This window comes from Strongylocentrotus purpuratus, unplaced genomic scaffold (assembly GCF_000002235.5).
Source record: "Strongylocentrotus purpuratus isolate Spur 01 unplaced genomic scaffold, Spur_5.0 spur5_scaffold_8, whole genome shotgun sequence".
Classification (NCBI taxonomy): domain Eukaryota; kingdom Metazoa; phylum Echinodermata; class Echinoidea; order Camarodonta; family Strongylocentrotidae; genus Strongylocentrotus; species Strongylocentrotus purpuratus.
In genome coordinates, this window is record NW_022145614.1 from 24338696 (window position 1) to 24348360 (window position 9665).

Genomic DNA, 9665 nt, shown 5'->3' on the forward strand with positions numbered 1-9665 from the left:
GACAATGTTTTGGGGTTGTATGATCCCTTTTCAACTGAAATACAAGTGTAGTTGGCTGAATGTTCCTCAATTATGTTGGATATGTAAATTTTAAGAGCAACTTTCATCTCACTCGAAGAAACGTTTTCGTAGCTGTACGAAAAACGCGAGTCATTTCGGAAACGTTGCAACATGTGCCCGTCCTCATCTTTGGGGCCAGCCGTTGCTATGTAACTGTCTCGTGAGGATCCTATCTTTCTCTGTAACCAGTGTAGAGTAATATTTGGATGCCAATTGGTTACACAATTCAGGGTTATGTCATCCCCGATGTCTAACACTTTCTTTACGGATAAAGCAGACCCAGCACAAAATATTGTAGAACAAGTCACGCATAACAGGAAAGTTGTGGATAGACTGAAAACCTTTTTTCTTCACTTTATCAGGATTTCTAAGAACTGAAACATTTCTTTCATGAAGTCGTGTTATTTACAACGATGATGTCAACTTGAAGGTAACCTTATCGCTCCTTCCATTCGTTTATAATATAAGAGTTATTTCTTCCGAGGTCCTTACATTATCTAAATCCATGTAGAAAGTGCAGAACTGACTCAGATGCCAATAATGATGATCATAAAGAAAGCTCCTTAGTCTGAATTATAAACTTCCTTGTGACGGAGAGATCAAGTTTGTATTTCGTCATGACCTTGCCGAAACAATCTGTCATGAAAAGGCTCCATTTAATTCTATACTGAACAAAATAGAACCAAGAAACAGGAAACTAGAGTCAACATCATAGGGAACAGTCTGCAAGGGAATCCCAAGACCTTCTGGTCCTATGTCAAGCAGTGTCGGACTGAGAATATGGAAATCCCATCGCTTAGATCTGACAAAGGCATCCACACGACCAACAAAGACAAGGCAGAGTGTCTCAACTCCTTCTTCCACTCGGTATTCACCAACCAACAGGTTTGTCATGCTCGTATGGAAGGTTCCTCACACTTTCCTGATATCGGCCATCTACACATTCATCGTCCTGGTGTGGCAAAGCAGCTGTCAAATCTCAACCCATCCAAAGCTTGTGGGCCAGACGAACTCATACATGCCAACTGTTCAGATTAAAGAGGAACATTCCTCTTTTTGGGAGAAGATAATTATCATTTTAATGCAGGTGTTCCTCTTCCTGTACAAATTTGTCTGTAGTATTGAATAGGAGAGTTAGGATTGTTCCTCTTTTTTTTTTAAATAGCATAATTTGTACAGATTTCTGATTTTTAAATGTTGGCATGTATGCGAACTTCCACCTAAACTCCCCAAGCTTGTAGCTGACGAGATTGCTCCTGCCTTAGGATTCCTTTTTCAGCAGAGCTACAACTCTTGCACTGTTCCAGCTGAATGGCAGCATGCATTGGTAACACCCATCAACAAGTCCGGTGATAAGTGTGATCCAGGAAATTACAGACCTATTTCCTTGGCCTGCATCTGCAGCAAGCTAATGGAACACATAGTGCTCAGCCATATCTCGAAACATGTAGCTGCCAACAACATCCTGGTAGATGACCAACATGGATTTCGGCAGAAACTTTCCACCACCACACAACTCATCTCTGCTACCCAGGATTGGGCACACACCTTACAATGCAGAGGCCAAACAGATGTCATCTTCCTTGACTTCCAGAAAGCTTTCGACCGAGTACCTCATCGCCACTTGCAGACCAAGCTCGAGCATTATGGCATAAGAGGAGACACATTACATTGGACTATGTTGCTACTTTCCAACAGGCAGCAAGCAGTTGTTGTCAAGGGCTCCCGGTCATCTTGGATGCCTGTTACCTCTGGGGTACCTCAAGGTTCAGTGATCGGACCAGCCCTCTTTTTGCTGTACATCAACGAGATCACTGCAAATATCCAGTCCAAGGTGCGCCTTTTTGCTGACGATAGTGTGATCTACAGAGAAATTCACACTAAGAATGACACCTCCATCCTTCAGCAAGACCTTCAAACCTTGTCTGACTGGTCAGCGAAATGGTTCATGGCTTTCAATGTCAAGAAGTGCGCCTCCCTTACCATCACGAGGAAAAGAACACCAATACAGCATGACTATCGGATTTCCAACGATAATACCCAGGATAGACAAGTACAAGTATCTCGGGGTAACTGTAACCGAGGACCTTCGCTGGAATACACACTGCCAACTCCTACTGAACAAGGCCAACAAAACCCTTGGGTTGCTGCGGAGAACCCTGTCACCATGCACCAAGGATGTGAAGTCAAGAGCATACACAGCCCTGGTTCGACCGCAGTTAGAGTATGGCGCTGAAGCCTGGAACCCCCACACTTCTGGTGCTGCCGAAGGTCTGGAAAGGGTACAGAAAACAGCTGCTCGTTTTGTCTTCCGCGACTACCGAAGATCCACGTCAGCTACAGGACTTGTTTCCCAGCTGGGATGGGATAAACTGCACACACGTCGTCTTCTAGCACAAAGCACCATGCTCTTTAAAATACACCACCAGCCAGTCAACATTTGTCTTCCTCACCTCATAACCAAAGCTACATACATCAGCAGAAGAGACCACACACTCAAGCTCTCTGTTCCTGAGGCAACAATCGACTCCTACAAGTACTCATTTTACCCCCGCACCATTCGCATCTGGAATCAACTACCATTCACTGCAGTTACTGCCCCAACAGTTGCTGCTTTCCAGATGACCGCCCTCCCTGTCATCAGAGGGTTGGAACCTCCTGTAGGTTCCAGAATGCTGTAAACCATATAGCAGCATGATTCTCTTTTACTTGCACGTCACTATTTTACTGTATAAAGCAACTGTACACCCTTTTGTTGTCTGCACCTTCCCCTGCTGTCACAACACATCCCATCCCAGTATAGCTTGGAAAAGCTGCTTCAGGGATTACCTCATCAAGTATCAAGTACTTGGTAAGTTGTTAATGAACAAAAAAAAAATTGTTAATGAGCGACGAAAGATCATTAACCTCTTTGTTTGCTCGAGTGTAAATTTCGCTTGAATTCAATTTTATCTTCGCTTAAAGTAGGTGTGGGTAAGGGTTCGGGTTACATTTCAAGTGACTCGGTAACACTGTTGAAGGTTGATGAAAAAACTGCGTAATTTTTGTATCAAATGTTACTTATTATATTCCTTCTACTAACCCTCTAACATGCAAACAATCCTGACAAAATTCTCTAACCACAAAGATATTTATGGTTTTCTTTGAAGGCGTCACTGTCATGGGAAATATAAGGGCCATAGACTGTCCGAGCTTTTAGAATGTTACTACTCTATTGAAGTGAGCTGACATTTTTGTATTTTTATAATAACAATAATATAATTGCTTGATCGTCCATGTTTGTTCATATTAGAAATCTTTTTTTTTTGTTTTTTTTTTTGCAATTCTTGATGAAAATAATTAGGGTAAATAAACATTATATCCATCTGTACATTTTGACTAATGGTGATCATAGTACATTATTTGGACAATAAATATATTTGTTGGGAGATATTAACGTCATTGTTAGTCCGTAAAGGTATGCAGTAGAAATCCACTCTTCCATACACTTTTCTAAGATCCCTTTATTTCGGAGTGGAATTTCTAGGTTTTTATGGATTTCGCTCTCTAAAAAGCAATTCAAACTATTTCTTGGAGTGGAATCCACTATAACTTGGGGTGGATTCAACTCCAAAAACAGAGTTATCCTCAATATGACTCATTAAAGAGTTCAGTACCCTTTCACTGCATTAAGAGAGTATAAAGAAATGGATCCAAAAAAAAACAAAAAAACTCACATATTAAGACATACGGGATTGTGCCCAAATATGTGTTCACAAAAATTCCAAAACATGGATCCGTTTTTTTCTTCAAAATTAAAATGTGCCTTTATTTTATTTCGAGAAATCCCCCCCCCCCTTCTTCTTCTTCTTCTTATCGAGTCACTACACAAGTCCCGTCCAGTGGTCCACACAGGCTTTAGCACGGCAATTAACGGCTTCCAGGTCATCTTGGGTGCATGGCTCTGGCAGGAGTGGGCAGACTAGCAGGTGTTCCATTGTCTGTTCCTGGCCGCATTCACATGCCGTTTTTTCGTCTCCTAGACCCCACCTCTGCATTTGGACTCTGCATCGACCGTAGCCAGTTCTTAGGCGGTTGAGGCTAAGCCAGGTAGGCCAAGTCTCACTGGAGCCGGTTGCGAGGGATTCCTTCGGGCTGAGGGAGAGTTTATGTGGAGTGGTCTGAAGGTGGTTAGACCACAAAGTCATCCTTTGGTTGTGAGGGCTAGTATTAAGAGGCTCTACCGAGTGCAGAAAGCTGTGTCTGGATTTGAGCCGCTTGCCCACTGGCTGTTGTTCGAAGAGTGGGTGGAGTGGATTGTTTTCTTGTTTGTCCTTTTCTTTCTGGGACAAGACCAACCTTCTGACGTGTGGAGGGGCAATACCGCAGAGCAGGTAGATGTCTTCTACTTTAGTTGGCCTTAGGCATCCAGTGATCGCTCTGCAAGATGAATTTAGAGCTGGGTCAATCTTGGGTGCATGGGCCGACCTACTCCATACTGGTGATGCATACTCCGCAGCAGAGAAGCAAAGCGCGAGGGCTGTCGTCCGGATTGTTCTGGCATCAGTCCCCCAGTTAGTGTTGGCTAGCTTCTTGAGGATGCTGTTGCGGGCTCCAACTTTTGCCTTTGTGTTGGCAATGTGGTTCTTGTAGGTAAGGGAGCGATCGAGTGTGACGCCTAAGTAGACTGGGTTGGGAGTGTGCTTCAGCCTTTTCCCATACCAGCTGATCCTTAGTTGATGGTTGGCATCCCTGTTCTTGAGGTGGAATGCGCTTATCTGAGTTTTATCAGGGTTAGCTCTCAGGTGGTTGGTCGCATAGTATGGGATGAGACCGGCCAGGGCATCACTGAGGGACTCCTCCAACTTCACAAAAGACTGGTTCTGAGTGGCGACGCAGAGATCATCGGCGTAGAGGAAGCTCCTGGTGTTTGGGTGGATCGGTTGGTCATTCGTGTACACGTTAAAGAGTAACGGTGCGAGCACACTTCCTTGTGGTAGGCCATTTTTCTGTCTGCGCCATCTGCTGCGATTCCCATTGAGAACCACAAAATATCGCCGATTGGACAGCAACGTCTGGATGAGTCCAGTCAGTCTCACGTCCTTTGTCAGCTCAAAGATCTTCCTTGTAAGGATTCTGTGGTTCACGGTGTCGTAGGCAGCAGAGAGATCAACGAAAGCAGCTCCGGTGATTAGCTTACTCTCATACCCGTCCTCGATGAACTGAGTGAGGTTTAGGAGTTGGCCAGTGCATGATTTTCCTGGCCTAAACCCTGCTTGTTCTGGAATGAGATGTTCATCCACGAATGGGGCGATGCGGTTAAGGATAAGCCGCTCGAACAGCTTATATGTATGGCACAGTAGGGAGATAGGCCTGTAGCTCTTTGGACTGGCTGCGTCTTTACCAGGCTTCAATAGGGCAATAACTTTGGATTTCCTCCAGAGCTTTGGGATGTTGTTGGTGTCCAAACATTCGTTGAACATTTTGAGAAGCCAGTTGAGGGCGCCTGGTCTAAGCTGTTTGATCTGCTCGCAGAGGATGTCATCAAGTCCAGCAGCTTTGTTGTTTTTCATTGCTTTGATGGCAGCAAGCAGGTCGTCCATGGTGAACGGTCTAGTGAAGCCTGGGTCATCTTGAGAGCTTAGAGCGTCTGGGACCTTAGGGAGTCTGGCTCTTCTGGGGTGATGGTCAGGGTTTCCCCGACCATTCAATAGGAGTTGATGGGCAACTTGGTCAGCAGTGACTTCAGATCTTGGTTGGGCCTTTGTATAGTCATTGCCCAGTATCCGGATCGTTTTCCATGCCTTCCTGCTGCTATGTCCCCCCCCCCCCCCCCACAGAATGATCCTTAAAAATTGGTAGGGGTTTCGAGGCTTGAGCGGCACATCCCGTCCAAACCGAATCTGAGTACCACCCCCCCCCCCCGGATGCCCGAGGCACCGACAAGTCGCAGCATGGTAAATTGGCTTTAGCTGAGCTCAGAGGCGGCGGAGCGACTTCCAAAGTGGGGGGGGGGGGGCACCAACACAAAATGGCACTTTCTGGACAAAAAAGGGCACCTTCAAAGGGAAATCTCAAAGCGAAAATATACAATTTTTTAGACATTGGTATATACCCCTATATTGTGATTGAATTATTAGGGATGTTTTTAATATTTGTTTCTCTTTATACATGATACAAGATGTTGCTTAACCATCATACTTTGCAGTTGGGTGTGATGGTCTGAAAATTCGTTTGCGAGCGAGGAAACAAAATTAAGATTTGTGAGGTCGCAGTGCGAAAATTACATCTTATAAAGAGGAAAAACCCAATCCTCATGGGGTTATAAGACAATTCTCATAAAGGAAGACTGAAAAGATCCAAAATTATAACATCTATAACTACGAGCGAGCGTAGCGAGCGAGCTTTGGGGTAAATTGGTCTTAGTCGCTTGACATTAGGGGCATGTTTAATGATGGGAGGAAAATGTGACACTTATCGAAAGAGATAAGAGTAGAAAAGAAAAGGAGCACGTGTCAAAGTACAAAGGCTAATTATCAGTGAAAATGGTGCACTTCTTATACCTAACAAAAGAGGCACACACCAGGGATGAAAAGGGAATTTATGAGAATGGGAAATAGGCATTTGTCGACGGAATAGAGGCACCCTCCAGATTTTGAACTATTTTCATAGATGAAAATGGGGCATTTATGAGAAGGGAAAGGGGCTCTTTTTTAAACAGGGACACTTATCATAAAGAAAAGGGGAACTTATTAAAAAGGAAAGGGGGCACATGTGAAAATATAAGGTGCGCTTATCCGAGTTAAAAAGGAGTAGTTATCAAAAGGGGAAGGGGCACTTTTTACAAAGGAAAAGGGGAACCTCTCAGATTTGAATAGGGCAATTATCAGAGGTGAAGGGGGCGCTTATCAAAAGTGTAAATGAGCGCTACTCGTACCTGAAAAGGGGAACTTACACTGTCGCTCATAAAGGTGGAATACATTTTTTTTAATCCCAATTTATGGAATTATTTTAAAAATAATTAAAAAATAATAGATCTAGATAATAGTATACATTCTCAGATTATATTGAATAATGATTTGCCAATGTGTGTTTTGCGTGACTGCTAAAGCATGTGTATGCTACTTTGCTTATCAACTAGGGGACCTATGCCCTTAAGTCATAAATGACAGTTATGAGGATTAATGCCACACAAAAGGGCAGTAATATAGCACATCGACACGGTTTTGATCCTTGGGCCTCAAAGTTACCAGGCCATTGCTTTGTCACTGAACCATGACTGTACGCAGCGGGGGCTAGGGTAGGGGCCGTTTCCATAAATAAAAAAAAATGAAGAAAAATGCAATAAATTTTCAATAATTTATTGCATTTTACTCCGGTTCCCAACATAAACAAATCTTCTGTGTGCCCATACCTTGAGCCATAATGCATGGCCGTCCAGAGGATTTTTTTCACAAGAAATAACAACAAAATGATAACATATACATAATTTGTCATAATATTACAAATGAAATATAAAATAATAACAAGTCGCAACTTTCCATTTTTACATCTCAAACTATTACAAATACATAACAAATCATATATAGTACGTTTAGGTATAATTATCACATAAACATATCTGAACTATATACAGATGTAAGTTATTACTCATTTATAACAATATAATATTTTGTGCACTGTGAATGAATAATATTTCCAAAAAAGAGCCTCACGCACAGACACACACACACGCACACGCACACACACACACGCACACACCCATTCGCGCACACACACACACACACACCCACACACACTCACACACATATACAACCGCACACAAGCGCGTGCTTTTAATTGATCTTTTTTTTCTATAACTTATTTTTGTCTTTTGATTATTATTACTACTCAATAGTAGCTATTCTCCACTCCTGACGACGGATAGTCAACCTGTTCGAAACGTCGAGCCACTCATCCTCTCCAAGCGCTATAGTTCTTCTGAGAACTATATGCTAAGAAAGATAACAAACAGTCCTTTTTAGGACCACACTCCTCCAAGAAAGATTACCGAGTCAGAGTCCTTTTCAGGACTCCTCAAACCTCTCTCTCTCTCACACACATGGTGCAACCGCAAACCTACTGTATATCAATATTTATCGTTTTAATCTATCTTTATATTTCAATCTATCTCCCTACTCCCAAATGAAACAAAGTCATAGGGACACATCTTGAACAAAATGGTTTTATACTCGCCTAAAACACAATTTTGCTGAAGTCTCTTTCTCCTCACCTTTACAGTCACACACACTTTTACTTCTATTTTCATGCCATATATTTGAATAATAAAAAGGGAAACGAAAAACGACTCCAAACCAGAAAGTTATATGTGTGTCTACTTCTTATATTGCGTGCTTTATTTACTTCCTACATTCTAAGTCAAAGTGTTGCATATGATTGATATGCAAGTTATTGTTGATCTTTTTTTCTTCTTTGTATCAAGTGTCGTTATTGGTCATAACATAACGTTTTTTAACAAACTATTACTTTTCTTTTACCATTAAAGTATTCGGAACATATTAAATGATAAAAAGACTGGTACATACTTTTTGTGTGAAGATAGTGAACATAGTAGTATATGACTTGTCAACTTACAGTGTATATAATTACAAATTGTGTTTCTCTTATGTGTTATTACGTGGTACGTTTAATTAACATCTGTATAAAGAAGAATCTCGTGTCATTCAAGTACAAAGAAAAATTAAACCATGTTTTATAATGTACATGCAAAACAAACAGAAAAACAAGACACTAACGGAACACGCAAAAAAAAAACAAGACAACATAAAGTTAAAAACAATATTTAAAAAAAATGAAACGGATGATAGCTGATATAATCAAATAGAGTAAGAACAATGTTCGTCCTATAACTTAGCCTTGAGGAACGCCACATCTCATTTTCTTTGTCCTACTTGATACTATTCTCCAATATGAACGTACTGATACCTGCGTTCTATATAATAGTCTTCAAACCATTTTAGTGGAAGACCCCCTATAACATCGTGAATAATTGTATCAAACGCTTTTTTATAATCGATACAAATCTCAAGTATAGCTCATCACTAGCTCTACCCTTATCTATTGATTTGGAAATAATGAGGACAAGTTTATCAACGATCATTTTGAACTGTATTTCTGTTACCGAATCCCTATTGGTTATGGTAATAAAATAAAAAAATTGATTCTAAAAACTGTATTATTCATGATTTTTGTTCTTCAAAGAGTGTTGCTAACCCTGACAAAACCGAAATGTGTCGGTATATGTTCCTCCGAGTAATGTCTATATGACATACTTTCATTTAGCAGTGTATCTGGTAATTTTGGACCAATAATTATATTTACCCCCAAATGATTGAATTAATTGACAATATCAATATTGCTTTGTCTGGAGTTCATTGTTTCCACTTTCCTTTTTGATAAGCCTGCCCACTTTAGCAACTTGTAACATTTTGTTTCTTTCCCATTCATGAACTCTTTAATGATATCTCATGTCTTACTAGTATTACACCCGTTTTCATACTAAAATGACTGTAATATGTTCGTTTTGCATTATTTAACACCGTACCTTTTTTCTCATAATATCGTCA